Consider the following 16,751-nt stretch of genomic DNA (forward strand, 5'->3'; position numbering starts at 1 on the left):
TACTAATTTATATTCTTCACAACAATGTAAAAGGGTTCCCTTTTCTTTATATCTTGGCCAATTCTAGTTCCCCCTACACCTTTTTCCTTTGTTTTTGATAAAACTTCCTAACAGGTGTGAGCTGATTATTGGACTGCATGCCTGCCCCATTGTAACAAGATGGATAGCAGGTTCGTATTTAAATTAACTGCCCCCACATCCCCTGTAGTATTCTGTGATCACGTCAGAAGCACATACGTCCTCAGTGTCTCTGCCTCCCAGTCCTCAGGCAGGGATTTCCTCCTATGACTCATAAGACCAGTGTAGTTCCTAACTGTGCTTGGAATTTTTTGATCCAACAATATTCTAAAGATGGGAGTTTTATATCCATGAAAAGGTGAACAATATGGTCGCCTACCTGTACATTGACAACACCTGTTAATTTTTAATATGGCTATGGGAATTCTCACAAGGCTTTACCTCCACATAAAAGCTACAGGTGCCTGGCTGTGGAGAGAGAAAGCCAGTATTCTTTGAGAAAGAGGTCCTAAGAGGTTATTTAATCCCAAATGGTTCCTAAACACCTGGACATATATAAGCAACACTTAAATGGACCCAGTAAGATGTATTCTCCCATTTATATGTATATGTAACAATAATAATCAAAGAAGAATATTGTGGAATATTTGTTTGCACTGTGTGAAGATGTGTCATTGTGATTGATTGGTTTAACAAAGAGCTGAATGGCCAATAGCTAGGCAGGAGAGATTAGGCGGGACTTCCAGGCAGAGAGAGGAACTTGGGATGGATCTAGGCATGTGAGAGATACTCACGACCCACACTGAAGAAGTTGGACATACGGAGAGGTAACAGCCACGTGGCAGAGTGTAGATGCATATAAGGAAGTTAATTTAAATTGCAAGAGCTCTTTGGGGAAAAGTCTAGGCTAAGGCCAAACTTTCATAATCAATAGTAAGTCTTTGTGTTGTTATTTATGAGCTGGTAGCCCAAAGGAAAGTCTGACTACAGAAAAGGGCATAAAGTTGTGGGGTGTCAGGTACAGGGAGAAGTTGGGGAGGGGTGCAGGGTGAAATGTAAATACAGCATTCATGTACAAAATTCTCAAAAAATATAATAAAATAAATGTTAAAAAAAAGATGTGGTAAAGTTGAAGTGTGTGAGACATTCAGGGAAACTAATTTTTTCCATGACCAGTGTTGAATAAAGATCCCAGAAGCTACAGAGTTTTGTCTGAATAAATGGAAACCACTGTGTTCTGAGGAGCAAAACAGTTCTCAGGAGAAACATCCTGCCTATGCTCTTTGCTAACTGTTTTTCCTTTTTAAACATTTTAATTTGATGCGATCTATACAGCTTAAAGAATAATATGAGGGATCTTGTATTATTTACCCAAAGGTGGTACATGCAAAAAACAGTATTTAAGTGCTGTAACACATGCATTAGTGATCCCTCGTTGTAACAAGACGTGTGATGGAAGCAACTCAAGGAAGGAAGAGTTGGTTTTAGTTCCTGGTTCAATTAGGTATCTAACCCATTATGATGTCAGGAGCTTGATGCAGCTCATCACATTGCACGGTAGTCAGGGTGGCCGAGAGCAGATAGGAAGTAGAGCCAGGCTATTAAACCTCAAGGTCCATTTCCAGTGACATACTTCCTCCAGCAAATTCTGTCCCCTAAAGATTTTACAACCTCCCAAAGCATCACCTCCCAAACCGGCTGGGGACTGAGCATTCAAACATTTGGGCCCATGGCGGATATTGCACAGCTAAAACCCAGATCTAGTGTGTCAAGACTGCTACGATCAAGATAAAGAATATTTCTACCTTGATTCCTCTACTGTCCCTTCTTTCCTCTGTGGTGGTCACTTTTTTGTCCCCTTGAAAATAACCTTAACCTTTTTCAACTTCAAGAATGAGCTAAGTATTTTTGATAGCGGTAGTGATCATCACAGATGACTCCAGTATGTCTGCCCCCACTCTCTTCCCACTTTAACCCATTATCTCCGCCTTTTCAGCTTCTCTGCTACTCAGGAGGCTGGCCTCTGGGGACCACATTACTTAGGCTATCTTGTTCTCTGACTTCCGACTGGGCTCAACTCTATAGACACTAGCCCAAGAAGGAGGGAGAGGGAGGGTGGGAGAAGAGGGATATTTGATAATTTGTTCTCCTGTGTATTTCCCTAATACAGTTCCTCATCATGGCTCTAATGTTGGCTACCTAGCTAGTCCGTCCTTCCTTCCTTCCTTCCTTCCTTCCTTCCTTCCTTCCTTCCTTCCTTCCTTCCTCTCTCTTCTTCTTTCTTTCTTTCTTTCTTTCTTTCTTTCTTTCTTTCTTTCTTTCTTTCTTTCTTTCTTTTTCTTAACTAGATAGAGCCTACTTCTGTGCTTGCAACTGTTCAGGTTCACTTCAGTCTTAGGGATGATGACTGCTCCCTGGTCTTGGTTACTCATGAGTATCTCATCTTTCCTTTCCTTTCCTTTCCTTTCCTTTCCTTTCCTTTCCTTTCCTTTCCTTTCCTTTCCTTAATTTTCCTTTCCTTTTCTGTCACTGCTTTGTAAATGTTGAGAGTTTCATGAAACCTTCATCAATCAAACTATTTGAGTGTCCATCTTTCTTTGCTAGGCCCTCACTGATGAAGTGACTTTTAGAACCGATATGAAAATTACCTCCCTATTCTCCTGGCTTGAAGCTTTTAAGAGCTCTAAATTTTATTTGTCATATTTCCACCCATCTATGCAAATATTTATTTGTGTTTATCCTCTCTATTCTTTTTCTGCCTGTCATTTGAAATCTTCTCTTCTTGACCAGTAACAAAATTCCAAATACTTCCTTTAGGTAATTTGAGATTTGCACCAGGAAGATTTCCAATTTAGTTTTTTAATCTAGCTACTTTCTTTCCTTATTCCTGAACGAAAAGATCAAGTTCTTCCTGAAGATTCATCCTGTGTGTGAGAAGTATTTGTTTTTCTATACTCACCGACATTTGGAATGAGTACATAGCTTATTTGTTGAATCACCATCATGCACTTTTTTCTTTGAACTTTCGTATCTCCATGTCCTTTGTGTTCTCTGACTCTGTGTTGGTAAATCCAGATCCACTTTGAGTATGGTAGGGTTCTAGTCTGAACCATCAAGGACACTAGCTTTGTGTTCTGGCATTAGGGGAGCTACTTTGAGAAGGAGGAAGGGATGAGACGGAAGAGACAAGATAAAGAAAATGGGAGGAAGAGGAGGAGGAGGAAGAGAAAGAAGAGGGAGAGGAAGAGGAATATTAGAGAGGACAGAATGACCTAGATGAAAAACACAGAGACTCTGGCCAAACGAGTTCTTACCATCAAGTGACAAAGCGATTTTGGAATATGAATTAATCAGTGAAGATTGATAGACTGAAGATGAGAGAGGATTCAGAAATTCAATAATAATTAAAGTTGGATTTCCTGATAAAGAATAATTCTTTGATCTAGGAAAAAAAATTTCTTGATCTATGTAAAAGTAACATTTAATTAGATTTAAAGAAAAGTGAAATCATTAAACTTCACATCAAGTTTGTGCTCCCACCTTTGGTAACTTGGTATGCCAGCCTCACTGCTGACACATTCAGCTTCCCAGGTTCTTCTGTCTGTTTATATTCTACTTCAATTTCACGACATGTCCATTTATGTGTTAGAGCCAAAGTTTAACGAACAGTCTATATTTGACTTAGGTTAGTCACTTTATATCCATGTCCTCATTTATTTTATTCAACAAGCAGTGACATTTTCTTGATTTTACAGATAAGAATTCTTAGACTTAATGAACTTTTAACGTTTCCAAGTTTATACATCTAATAAAAGAATGTATGAAATTCTTTTCTATCATTTTAAAGAGTATGACGTTTTGTTTTTCAATGAGGTATATTATTTTTAACCTAGAAATCGAAAGAGAGAAAGGCACCTCCTCATAACCTTGACTGTTTTTTTCATTCTCTCAAATTGTTCTTTAAATATGTTGCATCTTTGATCAAGAGTCAAATATCCCAAGGAAGCCACTGTGGAAATTTCTCTAAAAATGACCTCCAAACGCTCATATATTTGAGTGCATAGTCATCATGGAGAGGCGCTATTTCAAAGGATTATAAGGATTAGGAGGTGTGGCCTTGTTGGAGGACATGTGCCACTAGGGATGGGTTTTGAGGTTTCAAAAGCCCACGTCAGGCCCAGTCTCTTTGCCTGCAGATCAGGATGTAGCTCTCCATCCACCGCTCTTGCACATCTCATGTTTCCTGCCATGATGATAATGTAGGAAACCTCTGTTATTGCAAGCAAGCCCCCAATTAAATGTTTCGTTTTTGTAAGAGTTGCCTTGGTCATGGTGTTTCTTCACAGCAATACAACAGTGACTAAGATAGCCTATTCCTATAGCCCCTCACAAAAGTTTCTATAGTGTGAGGTAGCTCTTTTTGTTGCTATTTGTTTATTTCCTGGAGGAGAGGTCACACTCTATAACTAGGATGAGTTGTACTCTCTATGTAAACTGGGCTAGCCTTGAACTTGCAACAGTCTTCCTGCCGGTCTTAGGGATACTGGAATTACAAGTGGTTCTTTATGGAACACTTACCATCACTACAGTTTGTGTTTGCTTGTGTGATTCCCTGGCTAGTCCCTGTTTCCTTTCCTGTAGACTACAAGCTTATGGTAGAGGCTACGCTTTGTTTTGCTTGATCACATGGGTTGACACATAATGAAAGATTAGCAGTTGTTGGACAATTGAATGATTTCTTTTTCTTTATGGTATAGAGTTTTAGACTCTCACAGTCAGAGGTCACTCAACTAATCAAAGGTTCTCTGGCATCATTAGAGTCAACTGGTTAGCCATGTACAATCTTGAACCTTGTCTTTGGACCAGAGACGGATTGGACCAGGATTGCTGGGAGAATGCTCTAAGGATCTCTATTGCTCTCCCGTCTTCTTCACTTCCTATCTAAGTTTCTTTTTAACCTATATCGTTTCTTCAGGCTCTGAGTACCTTGTATCTTAGCCTGTCCTCATGTGATCATCTTGTCTACATTCTCTGAACATGTGTTCCTAATACACTTGGACTTTGGATACATTCTGTGCAGATTTGTTATATTTTGAACAGAGATTATATTAACTTCTTGCTACTGATTCACATTGAGTTTTCAGACAATCCAACTTCAATTGAAAATGCATAATGGGGATTTGATCATTACTGAATGCTTGTTACGTACCTGTGCTTGGCCCCTCTCTGTCATATCATTCTCTCCCCTGTGCTACACTGGCAGCCAAAGATTTGTTTGTTTTTTTTTCTTTCAGCACTGGAGATTGAACCCAGGACCTCACACACGCTTGGCAGGCATTCTGCCACTGAATTGCCGCCCCTGGAAATCAAGGACTTACTCTCTCTGTTTAAGAGAGACCGGTAAGAAACGTAAGGTTATCTTGAATAAATGAGCTATAAGGGGCCATGGAAGTGTGGTTCAGAAGTCTTGGGGTACAAGGAAATGTACTTAAGCTGGGAGAGCCCCAGGTAGAGAACCTGTTGATAAGAGCCACCACAAAAAGCATCTCCACCTCCACACACTGTGCAGTAAGCCTTTTCAAGCGATAACTAATGATCTTCTCTTTCTCAGCATACTAAACTCAGCAACCTAGGTGGTCATTGACATTAAAATCTTCACCTACACCAAGCTTCTTTACTGCGCTACCCTATCTCAGATCATCTCCTTCCCATTCTCTTATTGGAGCCATTGAGTGAGCATCTCTGTATCTTCTGGTCCTCCTTGGGAAAGACAGATGCTGGTGGATTGAGCCTTATCTAATGTCTTTTAATTTTTCTGAAACCTCCTCAAGATGTGAGACTTCAAAAGACTGCTTCAGAGTCAAAAAAAAAAGATAAATCTTTCATTTTTTACTTCTCCTCAAGCCTACTTTTTTTGAGGCAATGTAGCCATATAAAAGAAAGTTAAAAAAGGAAAGCCACAAGACGAACTTTTAAACATACCATCTTTTTAGAGTTGTATGATTGGCAAGTTTTGTGTGTGCTTGTGCTATTGATTTTTTAAGCCTCTGAACAGGATCTAAATAATTCTGGATAGATCTTTTTCCTGTTGAAAATGTTATTTTTGTTTTTTTAAAAAAGATTTATTTATTAATTATCTATATAGCATTCTGCCTGCATGTGTCCTTGCAGGCCAGAAGCGGGCACTAGATCTTACTACAGATGGTTAGGAGTCACCACGTGGTTACTGAGAATTGAACTCAGAACCTCTCGAAGAACAATCAGTGCTCTTAACCTATGAGTCATCTCTCCAGTCCTGAAAATATTACTTTCTTTTAAGGGAATTCTGACTTTAATTGCTGACAGAACTGCCTAATACAAGTAATAGTTTTTCATTCAAAAAAATCATTCACTAATGAAATATTTATGATATTACTGATAGGTGCCAGATGATTTGCTCTTCTACTTTCTTTATTAAAAAAATGATGTACCTGGGAACCACAGAAATCGATATTCTGTTTAGCTCCTCCTAATAAGCTCACATTCTAGTACAATTTTGGGGTGAAAAAATTCACTCATTTATTCACTGAGCATGTTTTCTTAGTCTCAGCTCAACTTCTGGCACACAGCTGGGAAGGCAAAGAGCATGAACGTGGGCAGATAACATAGTAAGTACTCTCATCATACTTGGGTTATTTGCTACAAAGGATGCCACCGGAAGGGAAGTCAGAAAAGGCTTCCCAGAGCAGGTAAGGTTTGGGCTTTAACTGCTGAAATGAGTGAGAATTTGCCAAGTGAAGAAATGCAGGGTAGAGACCCTAGAGACTGCAACACGCAGAGGCAAGAGAATAAAGACTATATTTGGAGAACAGCAAACGGCATGGAGTATAGCCAAGTTGAAAGACCTTTGCTGAAATGTAGTTCAACATAGGAGAGAACATTCTCTGAAAGTCCTGTTCCTTCTCTCCCCTGCCCATAGAAGCTTGACTGGGTAAGCGGGTGTCACCCAGTGCTTGCTGTGTGGTTGAACTGAATAACGCCAGGAGGCAGCCGACTTTCAGAAATGTGTCAGGGTATGAGAAAGCAGAGGTGCATGCCTTAGGGGTAGGCTCCACTATCGAGATGGTTTGGGGACCCACTTTTGCTAATGTCTTGTGATATGTTCTGCTAAGGGACCTCAGTTTCAGCTCTACAGCATATGCGTAACACAATGTACCCTAATTTCTATGGCGGGTTTGCTACAAATCTGGAGTGAAAATCCATTTCAGTCTATCTTGGTACATTTTCTTTCTGGCAAGCATCAACTCAACTTTTCCTTTATCACGTGTGCTTAAGTTGGTTCCCATATAGCCCAGGCTGACCTGAAACTCATTCTATAGACAAAGATGACCTCAAACTTCTGCTCCTCCTACCCTAACTCTTGAGGGCTATAATTACAGGTGCCCTACCGTACCTAGGTTACATGGACTTGGGGTTAGAAAGCTGGGCACTGTGGGTGCTAAGCAAGCCATTTAACAAGTGAGCTGCATTTCCAGTCCCTCATGAGGTAGGCTTTTTATTCACTCAACCAAATTCCCTGGAACCGTGTTTTGCATTGCATTGAGTCAGATTCTCAAATCTTTTGCTTATGTTTGATTTTTCTTTTCTACTTCGGTCCAAGCAGGAAAGTATCGCATTGTGTGATATTTTGCTTGTGTTCTGACAAATAAAGCTTGCCTGGAGAGCAGAGGGCGGAGTTGGTCGCTAATCAACCATAGAAACCAGGCAGTGGTGGCTCCCACTTTTAATTCCAGCACCCCAGAGGTGGAGACAGGAAGTGATAAGGCAGGGTGGAAGCAGGATCTCGTCTTGCTTGGATGCAGGAACGAGACAGGTAGGAAGCAATTGGTGGCTGCTCCTGGTCCTCTGACCTTCCAGGTCCTCCCCTGTAACATGAAAAGGACTGTTTGTTTGTTGGGGTTCTTGTCCTGCCCTGTTCCCCCAGCTGTTTAGTCCCAAAGTAAATTCACACAAGATCTCTGTAAGTTATAATGCTGATTGGCCCGTTAGGTCAGGCTTCTTATTAGCTAACTCTTACATCCTGATTAACCCAATTTTCTGATCTATGTTAGCCATGTGGCTCAGTATCTTTTCCAGTGGGGTAGCTCACATCCTGCTGCTTCAGTGGTCTGGGCAGCAGTGGGAGGAATCAACTTCCTCCTCCCCAGAATTCTCCTGCTCTCCTTGCATCATTTCTACTTCCTGTCTGGTTTTCCCACCTACACCTCCTGCCTGGCCAATCAGCATTTATTTAAAACAGGATTGACAGAATATAGACAATTCTCCCATACCACTTCCCCCTCTTTTTTTTTTTTTTTAAAAAAAGGAAAATATCCATAGTCCATTTTTTGGGAATGTGGGCATAGTATTCCAGGCTACTTCCTGCTGGTTGGGGGCACTGATAATCTCATGGAGACCTAAAGAAAATTTAGAGTTATGATGAAGTCCTGACTGAAGTATCTTGTGAGTCTTGATCATCTCAGGCAGCAGTCTTGAGTCTATTCTAGATGAAGAACTCAGACATCTGGGCTATCTGTTCCTACTGGAGATTGTTCAGGCGGTCTCCCTTGGTCAAAGATGATTTTTCTTAACACTGAATAAATCCAGAGCCTCTCATTTTCTGTGGAAACAAAAGCAAAATCTCTTCTCCAAAGTAACATACCTTTTGACTTCAATTTTGAAGCCAAGGTATTTTCAAAATACCTATCTTGGATTAATTCTGCAGCATTTATAAGCAAATATCTTTTAGCAGCTGTTGCTCCTTCCTCAGCATTTAAACAATTCAAAGAGAGCATAATAGCATACAGTATCAAGATTCTCTGTGTATTTTCCATCTTTATGTGGCTTTATTTTAACCTCTATTTTCTTTTATTTTTACTTTTAACTTTTGGCTTTTTGAGACAGGTTCTCTGCATATCTTTGTCCTGGAACTCCCTCTGTAAACCAGGCTATCTTTGAACTCCCAGAGATCTGTCTGTCTCTGCCTCCCCAGTGCTGGGATTAAAGGTGTGTACCACCACACCCAACTAGTCTCTTTCTTTCTTTTTTATTTTAAGGCTTTAAACATTTTTTTTAAAGCCTGTATATATTTTTAACACACTGTAAACCATTTAGAGGTTTTTTTACTCTTTGAATCTCTCTTTACTGTATATCTCTCTTTTTCTGACCACATGGGTCTTTAATTTGCTAAGGAATATGGAGAAGACAATATTCAAAAGCTCTTAAGGCGTTTCAAGGTCCTTGCCAGGAAGCAAGCTGCAACAGTGTTTCCATAGTCGGGACTGCCTGCTTGAAAGAGTCAGTGTTTTTCCCTGGCAGAACCCAGAAAGCCGGCATTTTAAAACAACGCAGCTTTACTCTTGTCTTTCCCAAGCTTTCTCAGGCTTTCTGTGGATGCAGTTATCCACGTGGGCGCCATTCTGTAACACTCCCCCTCCCCCCCCCATATCTGACTCCTGGCTTTTGTTGGTTAAGATTAAACGATCTAACGCTGCAGTATCACACTGGATTCTAGTCACTGCGTTGAACTCAAATCAAAATCACGCATCAGTCGAAGGTTCCAACAGTAGTCCCCTCCTTTACAACCTCAGTTATGGAGAGGATGAGACGTACGGAGTGAATGTGCTGACACTGGCAATTACAGTTATTTAAGGAGGCTTTGTCATGTCTATGAACGAAAGTGAAGATGGCAGGGTGGCTTTTTAATGGGCAAATCTACTGGCTTCTAAAGTTAGCACCACTGACTCTGGCCGTGCTTTGGTTTTGAAAATAACACTTACACTGAACTGAACAATAATATATATCGATAAGGTCTCAAATGTACAAACCATGTGATCCTTGGCGCAGCTGAAGCCTGGAAAATGAAGTTCATGAATGCAACGGCACTTTCGGTTTTAAATGAGTTCTCATTTTCTGAAAACTTCAGCCAGGACTAACATGGGCTTTGAAATTCACCTGCTCCAGGGAATGCGGGCAATGTTTTTCAGAGTGCCTTTTATTTTTTTTTAACTTTCAGCGTCTTCCTCTTGTGGGCTGATGTTTTTAGATACAGAGAGTTCGGCACCAGGCACCCGACGTGAGGGTGTGACGTGATGGGCAATGACTTCACAGATGTTTCCTAGTGACCGCAATTCTCTTTCTTCCCATGTACATTCACAGACTATTTGCCGAGAGGGAGACAAAAGGATTAATGTGTAGGTTTGCCATTGGGAATCAATATTAACCCGGGAAGTGCGTTTTGAAAGAGTAAACCGGTCTGACTCACTATGGACAGTTTCATATGCTCAAAACTAAGGGGTCTCAAGGTTGTTTCTTGTCTAGGATCTCCTGTTGTGTAAGGCTGCATTGGTTTCTCTGCTGATTAAAGTAAGTTCATTTGCTTAGCAGGCATGAACCTATTCCCAGGCCTGTATAACATAAAATGGATGGTTCTACATCTGTAATCCCAGCATTCAGGAGGCGGAGGCAGGAGGATCAGAAATTCAAGACTAGCCTGGACTACATAAGACCTTGTTGAAAACCCATTTTTTTTTTCTGGAATCTTGCATTTACATATCTGAAAGGACCACCACGATACAGCCCACAGGGCTGAAGAACTGGCTCAGGAGTTACGAGCACTTGATGCTCTTGCAGAAGACCAGTTTGGGTTCAGTTCCCTGCAGTGACCGAATGGTAGGTCACAGCCATCAGGCACTGTAGTTCTAACAACCCAACACCCTCTTCTGGCATCCTTGGGCCCCAGGCATGCACAGTGTGCACATACATACATGAAAGCAAAACAGTCATACACATAAAATAAAAATAAACCTTAAAGATATAAGGGCAGCTAGAGAGATGGTTCAGAGGACTTGCTCTTGTAGAGGACCTGGGCTGGATTCTCAGCACACAAATGGTGACTCACAACTGAGGATAACTCCATTCCAGGGGATCTGACACCCTCTTCTGACTTCTGTGGGTATATGACATGCACATAGCACACACGTGTACATACAGTCAATGTTATTCTTTGCTATCACTTTAAGAACTAACCATGCCCACCTCAGCCACTTCGGCCCTCCCTCGCCGCCATCTCTCTCTCTCTCTCTCTCTCTCTCTCTCTCTCTCTCTCTCTGGTGTGTGTGTGTGTGTGTGTGTGTGTGTGTGTGTGTGTATGTGTATTTGTCTCGTCTCGTGTGTACGTGTGTCTTTGTTTTCTCTCTGTTTTCTCTCCTTTAAGCAATAAATGTCTCCCTCTTCTTTAAATGATACTATGTCCTATGAGCCTTTTTGACTCCCCGGCCGCATGGCGCTGCAGGGACTCACGGCCATCCTTGCCGGACTCTGCGAGTCGTGTGGCCATCCCGTCATCATTATTTTAAAAAGAACAATAGTCAAGACCTTCACAGACATAAAATAAATCTCAACAATAAGACACGGCCAGGAAGTGCTACATAGGTGAACACTGCTTATTCAGAAAACCAGCTTGTGTGTGACTGTTCGGTGTGGGACGGGACGACCAGGAAGATAACCCAAGGAGTGAGACGGGCAGGCTGGTGCAGACTCAGGAATGGAGACCAGAACCTTCTCGTTAGCACTGATTGCAGGAATAGGGGTGCATAAGTCTGTATTTCTACATTTATAGCTTCTTCCAGAGAACCCTCAAACTCATAAAAGCATTTTAAAATAAATAAGATCAAATTAATTAAAATAAATTAAAATGATATTACTAATATTAAAATAAATATATTATGTGGGCTGTTTGTGAGCTACCTATTTTCAGTCATGAGTATAAACTTACATGTTTTGTTTGTTACACAGTTTAGGGTTCCTTTAAGTTTGGCTCAGGCCTTGCCCAATTTTTTTTCCCATGGGCTCACAGGCCACACAGGACAGTCAAATTGAAGAGTTACAGGTTCACTGTCTAAAAGCAAAAGGTGGAGAAGAAGACACTTAACAATGACCATTGACCTCCACATGTGTATTCAGGTACTTTGCTACACACACCTACATACATAATACACATGTGTACACCTATGTAGATTATATAGGCAACAAATTAACAAGGACTGTAAAGCATACAGATTATATAGTCTACAATTAGTTGACATTGTTAGCAGACACATGAAATGAAAATATAAATATTTTCTTTTTCAGTGCTGAGGAACAAACCTAGGACCCAGTTGTGTGCTAGACAGGTACTTTGCTACTAGGCTACCAGCCCCAAATAGAAATTCTTCAAAGATGAAATTTGTAAACATACACTTTTCTGATGGGTTTGCAATTGACCATTATATTCATGGCAAAAGGATCCATTTCTTTGGCTATTTAAAGATTCCACCTACACAACTCAGTTTCAAGAGGGTACAGTGTTGCTGATGTGGGGTTGACGCATGTGGCTGGGACGTGGGGGAACTCTGCACTGTTGGCTAGCGATGCTGTGCAGATGAAACTGTTCTACAAATAAAGTCTGGGAAGAAGATGATACATATGCGTAGGCTCTTTCTCTCTGCCTGTCATTTTTTTTAGATTTTGTTTTCCCTTGAGTCTTAAAAGGTGCTGGTTGAAGGTACACAACAGAGAACACTCTCGTTTGAAACTGACGGTTTTAGACCTGAATGATGACGGCAGGCTATTTAAAAGAGAGTGGGTAAAATCCTCCCACAGTCTCCTTTCTGGAGAGGGGCGATCAGTCTAGGAAGCTGTGTAGGCACTCCCGCAGGATATGCTGAATGTTTACACTGCCAGGCCTTGTGCTTAACATTTAATTTCATAGCAGGAGATGTAAATAATAATTATCTTCGTTTGTAGATGAGGAAAAGTCTCAAGCTAATTTACCCCAGATCTAATAGTAGGATGTGGCCTTTACATTCTGATTACAGTACCATGTTGAATCATACTGTGGTCTGTAATTTGTGCCCTTGCTTAGTCTTAACTTAGGTCTTAGTAACACCTTTTCCAATGCATGAAGAGTATTTCTACCTCTGCAAATAATGAGGCGATGAACACACCCATGCACAACTACACTGTCTTGTCCAGAAATATGTTTAGGAGAAATGTCAAAATGTGCACTATCCCCTGGACGGTGGTTAACTCAGAAACACATGACTGGTCAAAGCACAGAGACTAAAGGCTGTGGGAGAATGCTTTTGTACACTGTAAAGATTTGTCACTCATATTGGTTTAAAAAAAAAAAACACTGATTGATCAGTAGCCAGGCAGGAAGTCTAAGTGGGGCAGCCAGATTAAGAAAATTCTGGGAAGAGGAAAGGCAGAGAGTCAGGCACCAATCAGACACAGAGGAAGCAAGATGAGACTGCCTCACTGAGAAAAGGTATCAAGCCACATGCTTAAACATAGACAAGAATTATGGGTTAATTTAAGTTGTAAGAGCTAGTTAGTAATAAGTCTGAGCTAATAGGTCAGTTTATAATTAATAGTTTATAATTAATACAAGCCTCTGTGTGTTTAGATGGGACTGAATAGCTGCAGGAGTCAGCAGAACAGAAACATCTGTCTACAACTAAGCATCTGTGAAGTGCTGAGCTATTCATGGGACATCTGTATCATAGCTCTCCCTGCAAGGCTCAGCAGACACTGAAGAAGAAGGGGTTTCAGGTTATAGAGGTCAGACGGAGCCAAAGACCAGGACAGAACAGTGTCTTCTGGATGTGACAGACCATCGCAGCTATGAAATCACAGCAGTTGTGGTTGCCAACAGGCAGTGAGGCCACTCAGCAATCCAGCATGGAGGGAGAGGAGCTCGTGAGCTCTCCCTTCTAGGTGAGAGGCTATTGACGGCTGATGGCTGCTAAGACAGGAAGAGTCAGTTATCTGTGGAGGTATGGTCCCAGCAGGTGACCACACCCCAGTGGACAGCCCCACAGTCATGTGTATGAGCAACATTAGTTTGACTCAGTGGATTAGAAAAAAATAAATTAAAAAAAAATGAAGCTTTGAAGTTGGGAGGAAACATGGTAAGGTGGAGGTGTGGATTCAGGAGGAGTTGGGGGAGTCTGAAGATGACGGAGATTTATGTACTAAGTTATCACAGAATAAAATGCATTGATTTTTAAAATAAAAATTGTACTATGATATAGCTAATTTTAAATATTTTACTCCATTTCTTATTATTTCATAGCATTAGTTTGCTGGAGAAATTTGAGTCATTTTGGTTGGAGAAACCACATGACTTGTCCTAAAGCAAATAGGATTTGGCTGGCCTCCAACAAGCTTAGTAGCCGAGACTGGTCTTAAACCATCTTGCCTTTGCCTTTCAAGTGCTAGGATTTTAAGTGTACTATCATCCTTGACTCAAGTTCAAGAATTGCCTCCCCTCCTACTTTCTCTCCCTCTCACCTTTCCCTCTCTCCCTCCCCTTCCTTCCTACCTTCTTTTCTTCCCTTTCTCTCCTTCCTTCATTTCTTCCTCCTTCTTTTCCTCCTTTCTTCCTTCTCTTTTTCCTTCATTTCCCCTTCCTTCCCTTCTTTTCTCCCTCTCTCCTTCCCTTCTCTCTCCATTTGGGTAACATGTGTTTGTGTAGCATGTGCTTGTGTAACATAACGTATTGTGCATATGATGTGGGTCCCTGGTTACCTCTGGTGACTACACCGGGTGAAGTGGACGGCCTGACCTCATGAACACAGCAGCTGCACTTGTCTTCCTGGTGGTCGGCTTCAGGTTCCAGAGATCACCTCTACATCTCACTTCCTTCTGTCTAATGCTGAGCCCTGCAGAGACATTCCATCACAAACCCCTTGCCAGCTGGGGCCGATTCCACTGCTTTCCTGACTTAGCTGTACACACCCGTTTCCTTATGAGGTGATATTTGGGGGAATTTCCACACAGACCTTCAGGGCCTGCCTTGTACTCACCCCTTTCCTTATGAGGTGATATTTGGGGGAATTTCCACACAGACCTGCAGGGCCTGCCTTGCTTTGTTTGTACAGACACATAGAGGCTTCTGCTAGATTGTACTACCGTGCCACTCCGCTCCCCACACTTTTCCCTTCACTCTTGGTTATGACACTGTGTGCAGCCTTACTCCCCAGCCCGAGCAGTCCTGCAGCACAACTTTGGTTCTCCCTTTTTTGCGTACTCCTAAAGTTTCCATTTTGTGTATAAAGTTCTCTGATGGCTTCACTCAACATTCCCCGCACTGGGTTCATGTCCACCCTCGGAGCAGGACCCTGTCAAGAAATCAGATATATAAGAACATTGCAGTCAAGAAATCAGGCCCTGCAAGCAGGGAGACCCGGGGTAAAAACCCAGCCAAGGTGTTGTCCAGCTGTTAAACAAATATCAGTTTTGTTTCTTTTTGTTATTTGTTTCTTGACAGGGTTTCTCTGTATAGTCCTGGCTGTCCTTGAACTAGCTCTGAAGACCAGGCCAGCCTGGAACTCAGAGACTGCCTGCCTCTGCCTCCTGAGTGCTGGGGTTAAAGTATGTGTCACTACCACCTGGCTTAATTTCATCCTTCGTAACACTGTTAATATTCACTACAGAGGCTTCTTGTGAAGATGAGACAGAGTAAATCCCTATGCAGATGCTTGAATCATGGCAAATGCTCGGAGAATGGGAGCACTATCATTAGCTAGGCCATCTTAGATCATAAAGACTGATGTTATGTCTCTAGGCCTTTAACTCCACTGGGCATGGAGGCATAGTGTTATCAACTGTTGGCATTTAACGGAGAGCAACTATAATAAAATAATGATGTAAAGTCAAATTTAATAAAACTGAGATAGTTTAAGACAATAAAATGTTCCTGGGGTTAGAATTGTAAAATTACAGAGCGAGAAGGGAGTTTAGAAGGAGACAACTTAATCTCTCAGTTTAGAGTCAAGACAAGAGAGGCCCAGACAAGCTGCCAGATCACTCCCCAACACTTTTCTCCCCGCCACAGCCCATTGCTACATGAATCGGATGCAGATTCACTTAAGATTGGCTTGAGGTCTGTCTGTCAGTCTCACATGGGTGATGGGATTATATACAGAATCTCAAAGAAAACTCCCAGTAATGCCTTCTAATAGATGGAAAGAATAAATAACAATTTAATTAAGGGAGTGGGATTAGGGAGATGACTCATTAGGTAAAGCTTCTTGAACAAACTCAAGAACATGAGTTCAAATCCTCAGAACCCACGTAAGAAGCCAGGTATGACTGAATATGCCTATACCCCTCGCTCCATGGGAAGCAGAGATTGAAAGATTGTTGGCGTTTTGACGGCCAGCGTAGCTCCAGATCTAGTGAGACAGCCTAATTCAGGAAAACAGGCTGGGAATGACAGACGAGGGTGGCTGATATTATCATCTGGCCTCTATACTTTGGGTACAAGCCTCCCTTCCAAATGCTCATACACATACAACATACTACACACATACATGCACACACACATGCACACATGTGCACACACACATGCACGCACGTGTGTGCACCCCCCACACCCTCAGAAACAGGAGAAGGGAAAGGAGACATGGTTAAAAACTTGGGACTTACCTGTTCATGGAATGCTGGAGCCAATATCTGTTACTATTGTGGCAGACATTGGTCCCAGAGAACGGATTCATAATTTCAATAAGAGAACAAAAAGATACAATGAGTTCCCTTTGAAAATAATTGCAAAATTACCATCATAATACACAGAGGAGTTATGTTGTCTTGCCACGTTTAAACTCTGTGAGGGAAACCATGGAGGATGGCGAGCAAGCCTCCATGACAGACCTTTGATGAAGGCAGGC

General features: G+C 41.6%; 1 protein-coding gene and 1 long non-coding RNA gene across 2 annotated transcripts in view; both read right to left on the reverse strand.

Moving 5' to 3' along the window:
- The window catches only part of Schip1 (schwannomin interacting protein 1), a 726,814-nt gene that overhangs the window by 186,142 nt on the left and 523,921 nt on the right, over positions 1-16,751 (reverse strand). The gene's annotated exons all lie outside the window — the stretch shown is intronic.
- On the reverse strand, positions 7,537-10,081 carry LOC146890084 (uncharacterized). Its single transcript, XR_014999264.2, has 2 exons — positions 9,864-10,081; positions 7,537-7,922 (listed from the first exon to the last, which is right to left on the reverse strand). It is a non-coding gene; the product is annotated as an uncharacterized LOC146890084 (long non-coding RNA).

The sequence above is a fragment of the Myodes glareolus genome, chromosome 20 (assembly GCF_982192425.1).
Source record: "Myodes glareolus chromosome 20, mMyoGla1.1, whole genome shotgun sequence".
NCBI lineage: Eukaryota > Metazoa > Chordata > Mammalia > Rodentia > Cricetidae > Myodes > Myodes glareolus.